Source organism: Bos taurus, chromosome 16 (assembly GCF_002263795.3).
Source record: "Bos taurus isolate L1 Dominette 01449 registration number 42190680 breed Hereford chromosome 16, ARS-UCD2.0, whole genome shotgun sequence".
Classification (NCBI taxonomy): Eukaryota; Metazoa; Chordata; class Mammalia; order Artiodactyla; family Bovidae; genus Bos; species Bos taurus.
Genome location: NC_037343.1, coordinates 58519541 through 58535066, shown reverse-complemented (window position 1 = coordinate 58535066; position 15526 = coordinate 58519541). Strand labels below are relative to the sequence as shown.

The window sequence follows — 15526 nt, the reverse complement described above, 5'->3', positions numbered from 1 at the left end:
TCCCGAAGGCAGTCATGGTAGTAGTGTGTAGTAGGGGAAAAACAAACAATGAAAATATTGGAAGTGGTTTTCAGAAATAGGAAAATGAAAGAAAGTGTAGTCACTTAGTCATGTCCGACTCTTTGCAACCCCATGGACTGTAGCCCACCAGGCTCCTCTGTCCATGGGGTTCTCCAGGCAAATATACTAGAATGGGTTGCCATTCCCTTCTCCAGAGGATCTTCCCAACCCAGGGATCGAGCCCAGGTCTCCTGCACTGCAGGCAGATTCTTTACCATCTGAGCCACCAGAGAAGCAGAAATAAGACCTAGTCACAATTGCAACTCAGTGGATGAGTCACCTCACGACCTCTGTTACCCATTTTTGAAGTCAGAAGATTGGTTTAGAACAATAGTTCTTAAACTTTTCGGTCTCAAGATACTACCACACTCTTAAAAATGAAGAGCCCCCTGTATTCATGTGGCTTATATCTAATGATAATTACAACTTTAGAAATTTAAACTGAGAAATTTAAATCCACTTTTTCATTATAACAGAAATAAAGCCATTACAAGCAACATAAATAACATATTTGTGTGACAATCACTGTATGTTCTGAAGCAAAACAGATTTAGTAAGAAGAATGGCATTTTCTTTGCCTTTTGGCAAATCTCTTGAGTTTCTGGCTTAGCAGAAGAGAGCTGCATTCTTGTATTCTGTGTTCAATCTGTTGTGATAATTGTGAATATTCTTCTTTGGGACCACACTACACTCAACAAGCATACTTTCTTAAAGGTTAATTACTGTGTGGACTCTGAAACCATACCAATAAATTTTTCATACTCAGTTACATTAAAATCCAGTGTTCTATTATGCACTTCGAATGCATCTTTTTACTCTGTGATTTTGAAACATCATATACTGGTCATCCATCTGCAAAATATAGGACCATTGAGTTATTCAGATCTTCCATATTTTGACATTTTTTATTATATAATATCAAAACATCATATTTGTTAATATCACCACAAATCTCATCAAAAAAGTCCTTAAATATTGGAAAGCTGTCAAGCTTATGATGACAAATACAAGTTTTCCAAAATTCTAATTTTCATTTGAAAGCTTACATTTTATCACTGGTAATAAATACTGCCCGTTGTTTCCCTTAAAGAAGCAGGCTTGCTTCATTCTTTTATTTATTTATTTTTGAGAAACTGTCTGCCAAACACTACAATCTGAATAACCATAGTTTGTCTCTTGGTTGTTCAAGAAAATTTAAGTCGTTCCATGAAAAAAATGGCTATTTCAACTCAACTCAATCAGAAAACTATTTTTCTCTGAGACCACCATTCTTCAGTAACCTCAAACATGCCTTTATGTGTACTTTTCACTTTATCATACAAAATATTAAAAAGACATGAGCTCAAGGTCAAGATCCAATAAAAATAGATTTTACTGCTTTAGGGGCATTCGTGAAGCTAACACGCATGTATATGTGTATGCATTTTGGTTCAAGTATGTAATGATGACTATATGACTACCAGCATCATTGAGTGAGACTGCCCTTATTCAATTTAAGATGCCAGCAGTTTCATTCACCATTACTTTTGCACATTTACTGCAATGTCAACATGGACATCTTGAAAGGAACTAAGGGGATATGCATTTTAAGAACCTTTATACTAAATGATGGCAAAGTTCCTTTCTAGTCCCATCTGGAACGTTAATATTCATGCTTTTCTCCTCACTGAAATATTTGTATTTTAAAGGATGAAATTTAAATGAATATATCCACTAGTAAGAAGAAAAAAAAAAAAAAAAGAGGGAGTTCTTTTCCATTGCCTCCCAAATTATAGTAGAAAGGATCAGCTCCACTGCCTTAGAAAACCACAACATGTAAATAAAGTCTTAACATTCTCACTCAACTCTGCTCTTTATAATAGTGCCAAACCTTGGTCTAACCTTCCCTCCAAATCTATGAAGCAAAAATGACAAGGCCACAGAAAAAAATAATTCAGAATAAATAAATAAAGAGCATGTCCACTGGAGACTATAGAATCCTCCTATCTAATTCCAGAAACTAAGAGAGGGGGCATGTTCCAAACATTACCAGAGAAATAAAGGAAAAGAGATGACTAATAATTCATGGGTTCCCACAAAACCTTTTACAATTCCCATTGTGTGGTTTTATTTATCTAAGCAGACAAGTTCATAATAATGCATTATCATTTATTTCCTTTGTGTGGGAAATGCTAAACTTTAATTAAAGTAGGGTATTTGTGAAAAGTATTTTCTATCTCAAATCCCACTGCAGCATAATGAACAGTTGCTTGGTTTCACTTCTTACTGGCTGGACAGCCAATCAAACACATAGAGGAGCTTACTAAAAAAACAAAAACAAAACAAGACCCAGCCATGTTCTGCACACAAGACTCATTTCAGCTTTAAGGACACATATTGAAAGTAGGGCTTCCCTGGTGGCTTAGACAGTAAAGAATCTTCCTGCAATGCAGGAGATCTGGGCTCCATCCCTGAGTGGGGAAGATCCACTGAAGGAGGAAATGGCAATCTACTCCAGTATTCTTGCCTGGAGAATCCCATGGACAGAGGAGCCTGGCAGGCTGCAGTCCATGGGGTTACAGAGAGTCAGACACGACTACACACACACAAGGACTACACTGAAAGTGAAGGGATGATCAAAGATATCCCATGCAAATGGAAACTAAAAGAAAGCTGGGGTAGCTTATTTAAAAAAAAATAGGTGTAAAGTCAAAGACTATAATAAGAGACAAAGAAAGTCATTACATAATGATAAAGAGATCGATTCATCAAGAAAATATAACATTTATAAATATTTATGCACCCAACATAGAAGCATCTAAATATGGAAAGCAAATAATAATAGATCTGAAAGGAAAAATAGACAGCAATGCAATAATAGAAGGCAACTTCAGTACCCCACTTTCAAAAATGGAAAGATCATCCAGACAGAAATCAGCAAGTAAACACTGGACTTAAACTACATGTTAGACTAAGTGGACATAACAGATATTTATTTATAGAATATCCCATTCATCAGCAGAATATATTTCTCAAACACACATGGATCATTCTCCAGGATAGCGCATATATTAAGCCACTAAACAAACCTTCATAAATTGAAGAAGACTAAAATCATATCACACATCTTCTCTGACCATAATGGTATGAACTTAGAAATCAATTACCAAAAGAAAAATGGAAAATTCAAATTCACTAATGCGTAGAGATTAAACAGCAGGCTCCCAAACAACCAGTGAATCAAAGAATATATCAAAAAAATAAAATCTTGAGACAAATGAAAATGGAAACACAAATGCAAAAACCTGTGGGAAGTAGTAAGGGCAGTTCTAAGAGGAAAATTTATAGCAATAAATACCTACATTAAGAAAAAATAAAGACCTTAAATAAACAATCTAACTTTATACCACAAGGCACCAGAAAAAAAGAACAAACTAAGCCCAACGTTAGTAGAAGAAAGAAAATAACAAGATCAGAGTGGAAATGAATGACATAGTAACTAAGAAGACAACAGAAAAGACCAATGAAACTTAGACTATTTTTTGAAAGGTTAAATAGACAAATTGTTAACTAGACTAAATGAAGGCAGAACCAAAAAAAAGACTCAAATTAGAAATGAAAGAAGAGACATTAAAAATGATACCACACAAAGGATAAAAGACTACTACAGAAATTAGGCAACCTAGAAGGGATAGATAAATCTACCAATACAGAATCATTAAGAAATAGAAAACCTTAACAGTCAAATTACTAATAAAACCAAAAACAAAATTCCCAATGCACAAAAGTACAGGACCAGATGGCTTCAATGGCAAACTCTACCAAACATTTAGAGAAGAATTAACCTGATCCTTCTCAAACTCTTTCAGGCAAATAGAAGAGGAGGGAAACTTTCATACTCATTTTATTAGGCCACCTTTATCCTGATACCAAAACCAGACAAGGACATTATAAAAAAGAAAATAGCAGGCCAATATCCCCAATAAACATAGATGCAAAAAATTCTCAACAAAATGTTAGCAAACTGAATTCAATAGTACATTAAAAGGATAAAACACCTTAATCAAATGGGATTTATTCCAAAGATGCAAGGAACAATATGATACACCATATTAACAAAACAAAGGATAAAAATCATATGATTATCTCCATAGATGTAGAAAAAGCATGTGACAAAATTCAACATTCGTTTGTGATAAAAATTCTCAGCAAAGTGGGTACAGAGGGAACAAGTGAAAGCCTGCATGCTTAGTTACTCAGTCGTGTCTGACTTCATGACTCCACAGACTGTAGCCCACCAAACTCCTCTGTCCACAGGATTCTCCAGACAATAATACTGGAGTGGCTTGCCATTTCCTCCTCTAGGGGATCTTCCCAGCCCAGGGATAAAAGCCAGGTCTCCTGCTTTGCAGGTGGATTCTTTACCATCTGAGCTACCAGGAAAGCCTCAACATTATAATGGCCATCAATAACAAGCCCACAGATAATATCATATTCAATGATGAAAAGCTGAAAGCTTTTTCTCTAGCATCAGAAATAACACAACATTGTCCATTCTCTTCACTTTTATCCAAGATAGTACTGTAAGCACTATCAAGAAATAACAGGCAAGAAATAAGTCACTCAAATCGGAAAGAAATAAGTAAAATTGTCTCTACTGGTAGATGGCATAATATTATACATAGAAAACCCTAAAAACTTCACCCAAAACTGTTAGAACTAATAAATTCAATAAAGATGAAGGATACAAAAATATACAAATACAGTTGGATTTCTATAAACTAATGGTGAAATATCAGAGAAATTAAGGAAACAATCCCCATTTACATTTGCATTAAAAAGAATAAAATACCTAGGAATAAATTAAATGAAGGAGGTAAAATATTCAAACACTGCAAACTAAGTCACTGATGAAAGAAATTAAGAAGACACAAATAAATAGGAAAATATTCCATGTTCACGCATTGGAAAAATCAGTATTGTTAAAATGCCCATATGACCCAAAGCAATTGCAATCCCTATGAAAATTCCAATGGTATTTTTTACTACTTTCTACCAAAGTAGAAAAGACAATCCTAAAATTAGTATGGAACCCCCAAATACTATGACCAGCCACAGCAACCCTGAGTAAGAGGACAAAACTGGAAGTATCACACTTCTTGTTTCAAATTATACTACAAAGCTATAGTAGTCAAAACAGTATGATATTGACATTAAAAAATAGACACAATTGATTGAAGGAACAAAACAGAGAGCCTAGAAATAAACCCACACATGTAAGGGGCCAAAAATATTCAACGGAGAAAAGATAGTCTTCTTTGAGATAATGGGAATGATAATTGGAAAATCGGATAACTATATGCTAACAAATTAAACTGGACCCCTAAATTACATTATACATAAAATCAATTCAAAATGGATTACAGAATTGAACTTAAAACTTGATACTATAAAACTCTTAGAAGAAAACCTAGGCAATAAGCTCGTTGACATGAATCTTGGTGATGTTGTTTGTTTCTGGCACCAAACAATTGTCCCTGATTTGTTCAAGACCACATTTAGATGTTATTAAATAACAAAGAATTTCTATCCTATCAATTTCTATTCTATTAAATTGTTAGAGGGTGAAAAACACAAGGACTCTTCTATTTTCCACAGTTTCTTACAGTGGTGAAATACCCTCACTGAAAGGTAAAACCATCTTAAAAAAGAGGTGGCTCCCACTTTAATTAAATCTAGTAAATAAAAACTGGTGGTCACATTGCTTACTCAGTGCACTTCATTCAAGACTGCTGACTAGTATCTCCTTCAAGAAACTTGCCCTGACTACCCCATCCAAAAGGGCATCCCCATCACTCACTCTCTGTCTCTATGCTTTATAAATCTTTTTAGCACTTATCACTAGCTGAAATAATACATATTTTCAATTCTCTTTCTCTCCCGCTAGAACATAAATTCTGTGAGGGCAGGAATGATTCTGTCTTATCCAGCAGCAATAAAATAATGCTAGATATTCCAAAACAGAACAACAGTAGATATTCAGTAGATGTTGTTGAATGCTTCTCTCATTTATTTTGTTTATTTAAAATAAACAATCATTTATGTCACAGCTCTCCTAATCCTCTAGTTGTTTGCAAATTATTGACAACTTGATAAAAGAACTTACAGGATGAGAATACATAGAAGCAAAAAGCACTTAATGATTGACGTGAAATAAAAGTAAAGCATTCTAAATGTGTATGCATATCAAAGGGAAAATTAAATTTGACTTATAAAAATGTAACTTAAGGGCATACTTCTGTGACTTCTTATATATAAATCAAGGCACTGATATTTTCTTATGCTTTGGTAAACTGAGTCTGGGTCCTCTTCCATTGTTGTCAGTGGACATGGACAACTTCCGATGACTGTCCACAGTCCACACACACAAGTCCAGTGAGTACAGAGCGCCCATTCGGACTCGGCTGTGCTTTACACTCAGTGGTAATGATCTCGAGCTCCAACCCTCTATACTGTGTCTAACAACAATTTTTGCCACACTCACAGAGTTAAAGATCCCCAAAGAGGCAATGATCCTGAAGTCTTGTACTTTTCCTTAGTCTTAACCTTCTGTTGTCCAACATGAGACTTGACGTATTTTATTGTATCACGTATTTTATCCAAACCAAACCAAAGATCTGACTGTATCTTACGTAAGTTGAATATACTGAAGTTCAGAAAACTTAGTCAGTTGCCTGATGTCACAGGACTACCAAGAGGGAAACTGGGGCTGTTAGAAGAAGCATTTGAGTACGATTCGCCAATCGTTCTCCTGTCGTTGTGTACACTCACAATTCTCTGTATGTTTTGAACTGGGATCAATGAATGAGGCTTCTCAGGCCTGAGGAGACAAGCACAGGTAGTTCTGCCGCCCCAGACCCTGCCCAACTGCCCCAAGGGCTGAGGGCATCAATACATGGACACACCTGTCCATGATGCATTTGTAGCAGCACACATGCCAGCCTGCACAGAAGCTGAGACCCTCTCTTCCATTCCTCTTGCATCACAAGAAAACCATGAATTAGTTTCCCGAAAGCAATATAACCATTTGGTGTTAGAACCAGAACAAAATCTAGTGTCCTAACCCTCTCTCAGAGCTATTAACAGCAACTATGATTATGACGACAATCATAACAATGAGACCCAGAGAAGTTAATAACTTGCAAAAAATCACACAGTAAGTGGCAGAGCTGAGATCAAAACCCAGGTCAATACCATACTGCTGTTTCTATAACACAGTTTTCCTTTGTGTACTTTCAATTAAGTGTATTTTACTTTATGCTAATTCTTTTTAAGTGTTTACTGTCTTTTAACAAAATATTTTCATTGCCCAGAACACTTACTTCCTTTTATTACCTACACTAAACAGAATGTACTATATATCCAAAGCACAGTGCGAGGCATACGCCAAAGCAAAACCCTCTTTGGACAAAGGTAGTTTCAAGACACCCATTTGTGGGAGGAAAATTGAGACCTAGGAAAAAAAAAAAAATCAAGTCCATGCACCGGGTACCATGCAAGGAATCAGAGATGAAGGCCTGAATCCGGTGCCTATGCCTGCTCTGGAAATCATAACACAGAATAACAAACGACTTAGAAAATGAATGATACTGTCTTAGGAAGCTTTTTATGAGCCAATAATAAAAAAAATAATGGTTAACATTTAATGAATTCTTAGCATGTGCCAGGCATTCCAAGTATCTTGCAAGTATTAACCAACATAATAGTCAAAATAGTCAATATAATATTGAAAATATTCGATATAATATTCAAAAGACCCCTATAAGTAATAAAATATAATTATCCTCATTTTACAGACAAGGAAATTGAGGCACAGATAATTTGCCCAGTAGGTAATACCCAAAGTCAGGAATTAAACACAGGCTGCCTGGCCCCAAGATCCACAGTATTCACCAAGATGTTATACCACCTCCCCTGCGAAACTCAAAGGAGCAGTTGTGATTTTATGAGTGGAAGCACACGTGTGCAGGCAGGTACGCTGTGCGTGTGTAAGTGGTAGGAGCATGTCACTGGAGAAAAATACTCTCCCCAAACAAAAACCTCCTCCATAAACTGGTAGGGCACCGAATCAGAAATAAGCATCAGGCTTCTGCTGGTGGCAAGAAGGTTCAGGCTGCGAGGGCACCCAGCGGTTTTCCCTTCTACTTCACTAAATTTCCTGCCTGCCCTTTGGGGCCCTTCACTGAATCAAAATAATGGAGAAAACATCTGTGAATGGAGTTTGAGCCAAAGTGGTAGAAATTGTGCTTACAGAACTTATTAACCTGGTTCCTTCCAGCATCTGAAAACCTCAGAAGGCAATACTGGAAGGCAGCCTGAGCTATTCAAAGAGTAAATGTTCATTTCCAATTTTTCATTTAGTAGTGGGTTTTTTTTTTCATAATAAAATAATCAAGGCTCTTTTTTTCCCTAGGAAAAGGATGTTTTCTATATATCAATTACATTAACACATACTACTTCAATTAAGCCATCATCTTTGTTTCAATTAAGACATCAAGTAAATTTCCATTTCAATTTAGCCATTTCTCCTAAAATCTTCTCCTACTGTGACTGTTTCACAGTCAACAGTATGTGAAAGCAAACATTTTAAGCACTAGGGAAGCCCATTTGGAAAGGACCCTTAAAGCAGCAAAGGGCGAAATCAAGGGCGACCAGAGCTCTCCAGTGTGGACTCTGCCTGCAAAGGTGTACATCCAGCACTTCAAAAAGGTGCTGGAATTAACAGAAGTTTAGGCCATTTGCTATTGCATTTTAAATTAGCCTAGAGTGAATCACACATATTTCTGTAAAAGGATTTAGCATACCCATACAATCATTAATAACCAAAACAAAGTTTAGGGAAGATATGATCCAGACTGGGCTTCTGAGGTGGCACTGGTGGTAAAGAGAGTGCAAAGTCGCTCAGTCGTGTCCGACTCTTTGCGACCCCATGGACTGTAGCCCACCAGGCTCCTCTGTCTGTGGAAATTTTCAGGCAAGAGTACTGGAGTGGGTTGCCATTTCCTTCTCCAAAAGTGGTAAAGAACCCGCCTGCCAATGCAGGACACATGAGACTCGGGTTCCACCCCTCGGTTGGGAAGATCCCCTGGAGGAGGGCATGGCAACCACTCCAGTATTCTTGCCTGGAGAACTCCTTGGACAGAGGAGCCTGGCAGGCTACAGTCCATAGGATCGCACAGTCAGACACAACTGAAGTGACCTAGCAGAAGTGATTATAGTTATCTTTGCCTCAAACTGCTTAACACTACTGGTCCAGATTGCCAATACATGATGCTTCTGCTTATACATGAGTTGAGGGATTTTTCTGGGATCCAAAGGGGCCTGTGACAGGAGAGCTAAACCGGCAGCCGAGTGCCAAGCCTCAGGCGATGGGAGCTTCAGCAGGGCCTGGGGAGCAGGCCAGCTCTGGATCTGAAGAAAAAGGGCCTCTGATTAGAAGACTAAATGGCTACAAGGTGTTCCCAGTTTGAAAACTGTAAATGAAAAGGGGTGCCCCCACGTCACAGCTACCGACACGTGTGTCACCCTCCCCCGAAGTACTGTGTTCCTCTGTCACACACAAGGTCAACAAGAACTGCTAGCAAGAGTCCCCCACCCTGCAGAGTCCTGTACTCTTAGTCATGAAAGAGGCAAAGAGCACAGCTGGTGGCTTCCATCCAGGTGAGATTTCCAGCAGCAATGTGCTGAAGAACCACTTTTTGGGCTTGTAAACTGAGAATCTGAGAATCTCTTATAAATTGAGAATATCAATCCAGCCCCCTTGAAGAGTCATGATCCATGAGCTTCCCTCCCTATGAAACCTTAAGGGAGAAAGTATTTTTTAAAAAATCCATAGTTTAATCAGAAATAGAGTTAAAGATGTAGAAAATAAACTAATGGTTATCAGGGGTCAGTTGTTCAGTCACCCAGTCGTGTCTGACTCTTTGTGGTCCCATAGACTGCAACATGCCAGGCCTCCCCGTCCCTCACCATCTCCCTAAATTTGCCATTGGGGTGCCATTGAAGGTAACTAATAAGGACCTACTGTATAGCACAGGAAACTCTACTCAATACTCTGTAATGACCTATATTGGAAAATAATCCAAAAAAGAATGAATATATGCATACGTGAGCTTCCCTTGTGGCTCAGCTGGTAAAGAATTCACCTGCAGTTCTGGCAGGGTTTGATTCCTGGGTTGGGAAGATTCCCTGAAGAAGAGAAAGGCTACTCACTCCAGTATTCTGGCCTGCAGAATTCCATGGACTGTATAATCCATGGGGTCACAAAGAGTTGGACACGACTGAGCAACTTTCACTGTCACTTTCATAACTGATTTACTTTGCTATATGGCAGAAACTAACACAACACTCAGAGAAGGCAATGGCACCCTACTCCAGTACTCTTGCCTGGAAAATCCCATGGACAGAGGAGCCTGGTAGGCTGCAGTCCATGGGGTCGCTAAGAGTTGGACACGACTGGGCGACTTCACTTTCACTTTTCACTTTCATGCATTAGAGAAGGAAATGGCAACCCACTCCAGTGTTCTTGCCTGGAGAATCCCAGGGACAAGGGAGCCTGGTAGGCTGCCGTCTCTGGGATTGCAGAGTCGGACACGACTGAAGTGACTTAGCAGCAGCAGCAGCAACACAACACTATAAGCCAACTATACTCCAATAATTTTTTTTAATCCATAGTTTAAAAACAAAAACAAAACTATACCTCAGTGAGGCTGAAACTTAGTAGTAATGAGCACTGCAACCTACAATATGGGTGATGGTACTGAGACCTCATGTTAAGAGCCGATTATTATTACCAGTTTTCCACATCTTTTCCTCTGCGTGGGAAGCACATTTAGGCTCATTTCCAAGACCACTAATATGGCTGCCATTTGGAAAATCACATTTCCTGTATCCCGAGAGAGTGGCTTAGCCCAGCCCCCTCCTCAGCCCAGTCCAGCTCTGCACTCCTGCCAACTTGTTCCATCCTGTCCCAGTGTCAGTGTGCCCCTGAGTGCCCAGAGCCCATTTGTTCCCCCTAAATTAGAATCCAGCCTGGTTTTACCGGGGAGGGATTCCATGCTGTTTCCAGCAGAGCCAATTGATCATCACCTGCTCACTCAGGCAGCAGTTCTAAAAGAGGTTCTGGTACTACCTGAGAGGCTGGGAGAGGCCTTAAGGTCACCTGTAAGTTCACCTGTAAGTCCAAGATGCTCAACTCCAGCTCTACTTTGAACACAATGGCGGAAACAGTGGGCTGGTGTGGTCAGCAATGTCTCCCTTTTCTAGTCCTTATCCCTCCTTATCCATTTCCAACAACTTCTCTTTGGGGGGTAACCACCTCCGAACTTTAGTATTTAAAGGGCTGCAGTGATAATAGGGACTGAACTATCATCCTCCAAAAGGCTGTTTTGATATGAACCATACTTTTAAGAAAAAATACATAACTGATTTTCCTTGAAAAATGAAGGAAGACACAGGCCAGGTCATCAAATAAAGTAGTTAAGAACTTTGGAGAGAAAAAGATGGGTTGGCTTTAAGCCAAGTACAAAAATAGATTTCCTGTCATTTTTCCTGTGACTTGACATTGTCTATGGAAATTGTCAACCAATGACTATGGGAAAACTTCTTACATACCACCCAGTTCTAGATGAATGCAAATATCTTTGTTCTCAGAGCCCACCTATCTCTTGGAGAGTTGCCTTTTTCCGACTAGCTTGATACTAGCCAATATGACATGAGTCAACACTGAGTGTTGGACTGTTGATTTTCCTAAGGATTCTAGGAAAGAAGCATTCTCTTTCTTCATCTTTCCACCAATATTCTTTGTATTTCAGGCTATTTCTCTCTTCACAGAACTCAATCCATCAAGCTAAGGCATCATCATGTTTTCCTTTTCATAGGACTCATATTCTTTGCCTTAGGAAATTCACAGGAAAAAGAACAGCCAAAGCCAACATATACATTGAAGGATGCCTGTTATTTACCTCAGTGACTCAGTCAAGGTGGTTTCATGCTCTTAAGGTGGATATTTTAGAGACTGAGGGATATATCATGCTTTGGCTCCTGTACAGAAGCCAGTATTTCTAAATACATCATATCATCAAGAGATTTCCATCTCAACAACAGCTCACTATAATGTACTTGGCTATTAGAGTCTTTACTGCTATAATGAATAAGACATGATTAATCTGAGCTATAAAAATAAATTATAATAAAACCATAACCTCTTGTATTGGCATAGAGTTTTCCCTTAGTTTTGTAAAAAAAAAAGAAAACTGTACACAATTTTTACACAAGCTCAACAATTTTAGAAATGCAAGGACTTCAAAAAAGAGGAAATGGATTTATCACTACTTGACTTTTTATGAACTTTTTAGAGGTTAACAAACGAAGAGATAGAAATTGAGAAAAAGGACCAAGTCTCCATTGATCGGCTGTAGAGTTTGGTGAGCACCCACGTCATGGCACAAGTGGTTTTCTACCTTTGTCTATGACCTGTGTTCAAGTTCAAAGACCACTGTCCCTCTTTGTCATGTTGACACTTCCCAGGAAATTCTTTTGTCCCGTTTACCACTGTGGCTGGGAGAAATCTCCAGGCAGAAAAACTCCAGTCCAGAAGCATTTGGTTAAATAATGTCTCGGCCCCTGCAACTCTAGGAGGCACAGAAGCAGAAAGAAGTCCAGCCCACCCCACATGCTCCAGTGCCCCCAGTCCACCCACTGGAAGAATTCAAGAAGCCTGGCATGGAGGTAATTCAGCAGCCTGCTGTGTTCTCAAACAACGGTCCGTAAACAATGATTGGCCAATTTCATTCTAATCTTCCCAATTTTGCTCTAATTAAAATCAAGCTGTAGCTTTCAAACAGTTTAATTAAGGCTGATTGGGAGAAATGGGGAGGGGAGACTCAAGTTTAAAGGAGGAGGACGGGATCCCTGGTGAACCTCGCACCGCACAGTCCGGGCTCAGGGGTGTGGAGAGGGTGCTGAGAGTGGTTATGCCTGCGGAATCAATAAGATATACAGCAGACACATTGAAATGAAGGACCAGTGGATCTAGGAGACTAGAAGGAACTGAAAATGGAGCTAAGGCCTGTGTTTTCCAAGGCACAGAAACCTCAGCTCTGCCCTGACCTCCAAACCTGCTCCCCACAGCTCATCTTTTTAACTGAGGAGAAAATAGCTTTGTTCACTACTCTTCACCTCCTGTTGTGGTTGTCTTTGCTCAGCAAGCTGACAGCCCATGCCAGGCTTCTCCCCAGCAAACACCCACGGGCTTCCAATCATCTATTTAACCCCAAGAGAAATCCCCCTGACTGGCAGTTCCTTCTGTTATTTGACAAGTTTATTCCTGTTGCAATGAGAAAGCCCTTCTGGTATTTGGGTGCATTTGCTTTTTATACAGGTCACTCTTCTTTGGATTAACTATTTTTAGTTCCTTCAATACAGCTTCCAGATCCCTAGACTGTCTAGTCAAAGCTATGGTTTTTCCAGTAATCATGCATGGATGTGAGAGTTGGACCATAAAGAAGGCTGAGTGCTGAAGAATTGATGCTTTCAAACTGTGGTGCTGGAGAAGACTCTTGAGACTCCCTTGGACAGCAAGGAAATCAAACCAGTCAATCCAAAAGGAAATTAACCCTGAATATTCATTGGAAAGACCGATGCTGAAGCTCTAATACTTTGGCCACCTGATGCAAAGAGCTGACTCACTGGAAAAGAAGCTGATGCTAGGAAAGATTGAAGGCAGAAGGAGAGGGGGATGACAGGATGAGATGGTTGGATGGCATCACCGACTCAACGGGCATGAGTTTGAGCAAATTTGGGGATATAGTGAAGGAGAGGGAAGCCTGGTGTGTTGCAGTCCATCGGGCCGTAAAGTCAGACACAACTTAGCAACTGAACAACAAAAAATGTAGCTATAAGATACTGCCTTTTAGCCTGAGACCCATAATAAGCATCACTGGAGGAAAGACCTAATGGCCCTTGTGCAGACGCACAACCTGTAGTATAGATAACTCAGCCAACCTACAGGCGCTGAGTGAGCAAAATGATTATTGTTTTGAGCTACTGAGAGTGGGGGATCTTATTATATCCATGGCCATAATTAACTGATACACACCACAAACTTGTCTTATTTTATAGACAAGCTAGCTGAGACTCAGATAATTAAAGTATCTTCATCAAAGATAATAACCAACCAAAATTGAGGATAGGTCTTCCCTAGTGGTCCAGTGGTTAAGAATCTGTCTGCCAATGCAGAGGACACAGGTTTGATCCCTGGTCCAGGAAGATTCCACATGCCATGTAGCAACTAAGCCTGTGTGCCACAATTATTGAGCTCATGAAGCCACCAGAATGAGAAGCCTGCACACCACAACTAGAGAGTAACCCCTGCTCACTGCAACTAGAGATAGCTCACACATAGTAACAAAGACCCAGTGCCTGCAAAAATAGATAAATATAATTTTCTTAAAAGTGAAGATAGACTGTGATCTTTCTCCTATATACATTTCCTTCACTGATGCACCTGAATATTGCATTTTTTTTGAGACAAACATTCTGGGCTAACAGTAATCTCATGGTGAACCAGACACCTCCACATTTTTTCCAACCTTAGACATTTTTTCCACAGCTAAGCCAGGATTCCTGTACTCTATTTATGCAGTTGACATTTTGAACTTAAACTCAGGGCTCTCCATTTCCCCCTTTTCTTGCATTTCTCTCCTTTGTGGAAGAGACTGGAAAGTTGTTCTGTAAGTAATTTAATTTTCCTCCTGAACTCACAGAGAGCTTTCCCAGCTTCCTCTGCATTTTAGCATAAGCACATGACTGAGTTTTGGCCAGTGGAATATCAACCAAGATCTAGCCCACAAGACTGCCTATGAAATCATTCATGTTCTCTCTCTTTCCTTGTTTAGTAGGACCCACAGGGGAACTCTGAGGCCTGAAGTAATGACAGTGACTGGATAGACAGAAAGAGTCTTGGTTCTGAATGATTTCACAGGGCAGTCTCCTCTTAATCCAATCACAAATTGCACTGGACATGAGCAAAAATAAAAAAAATAAACAAACATGATTTAAGTCACTGAGATTTGGGGACCCTTTGTGCCAGCAGTTAGCCAACTCTAATTCCACCCTGATCGTGCAGATGCACAACTTGTGCACACACACAACCTGAGCATGGTTAACTCAGCCAACCTACAGATGCTGCATGAGAAAAATGACGGTTTTAAGCTACAGAGTCTGCGGGATATTTCTATAACCATATTCCTGGTCGCAATCTCATATCACAGCCTGGCAAGTAATCTTCACTTGATATTATTACTTACCTGGATAAGTGTGTGTTGTGTGTGTTAAGTCGCTTTAGTTATGTCTGACTCTCTGCAGTCCTATGTACTATAGCCCACGCACAGGGTTTCTCTGTCCATGGGATTCTCCAGGCAAAAAT

At 39.4% G+C, this 15526-nt stretch overlaps 1 protein-coding gene across 2 annotated transcripts in view; it reads right to left on the bottom strand.

Annotated features, from left to right (window-relative positions):
• BRINP2 (BMP/retinoic acid inducible neural specific 2) overlaps nt 1–15526 on the bottom strand; it is a 142316-nt gene that overhangs the window by 24718 nt on the left and 102072 nt on the right. The gene's annotated exons all lie outside the window — the stretch shown is intronic.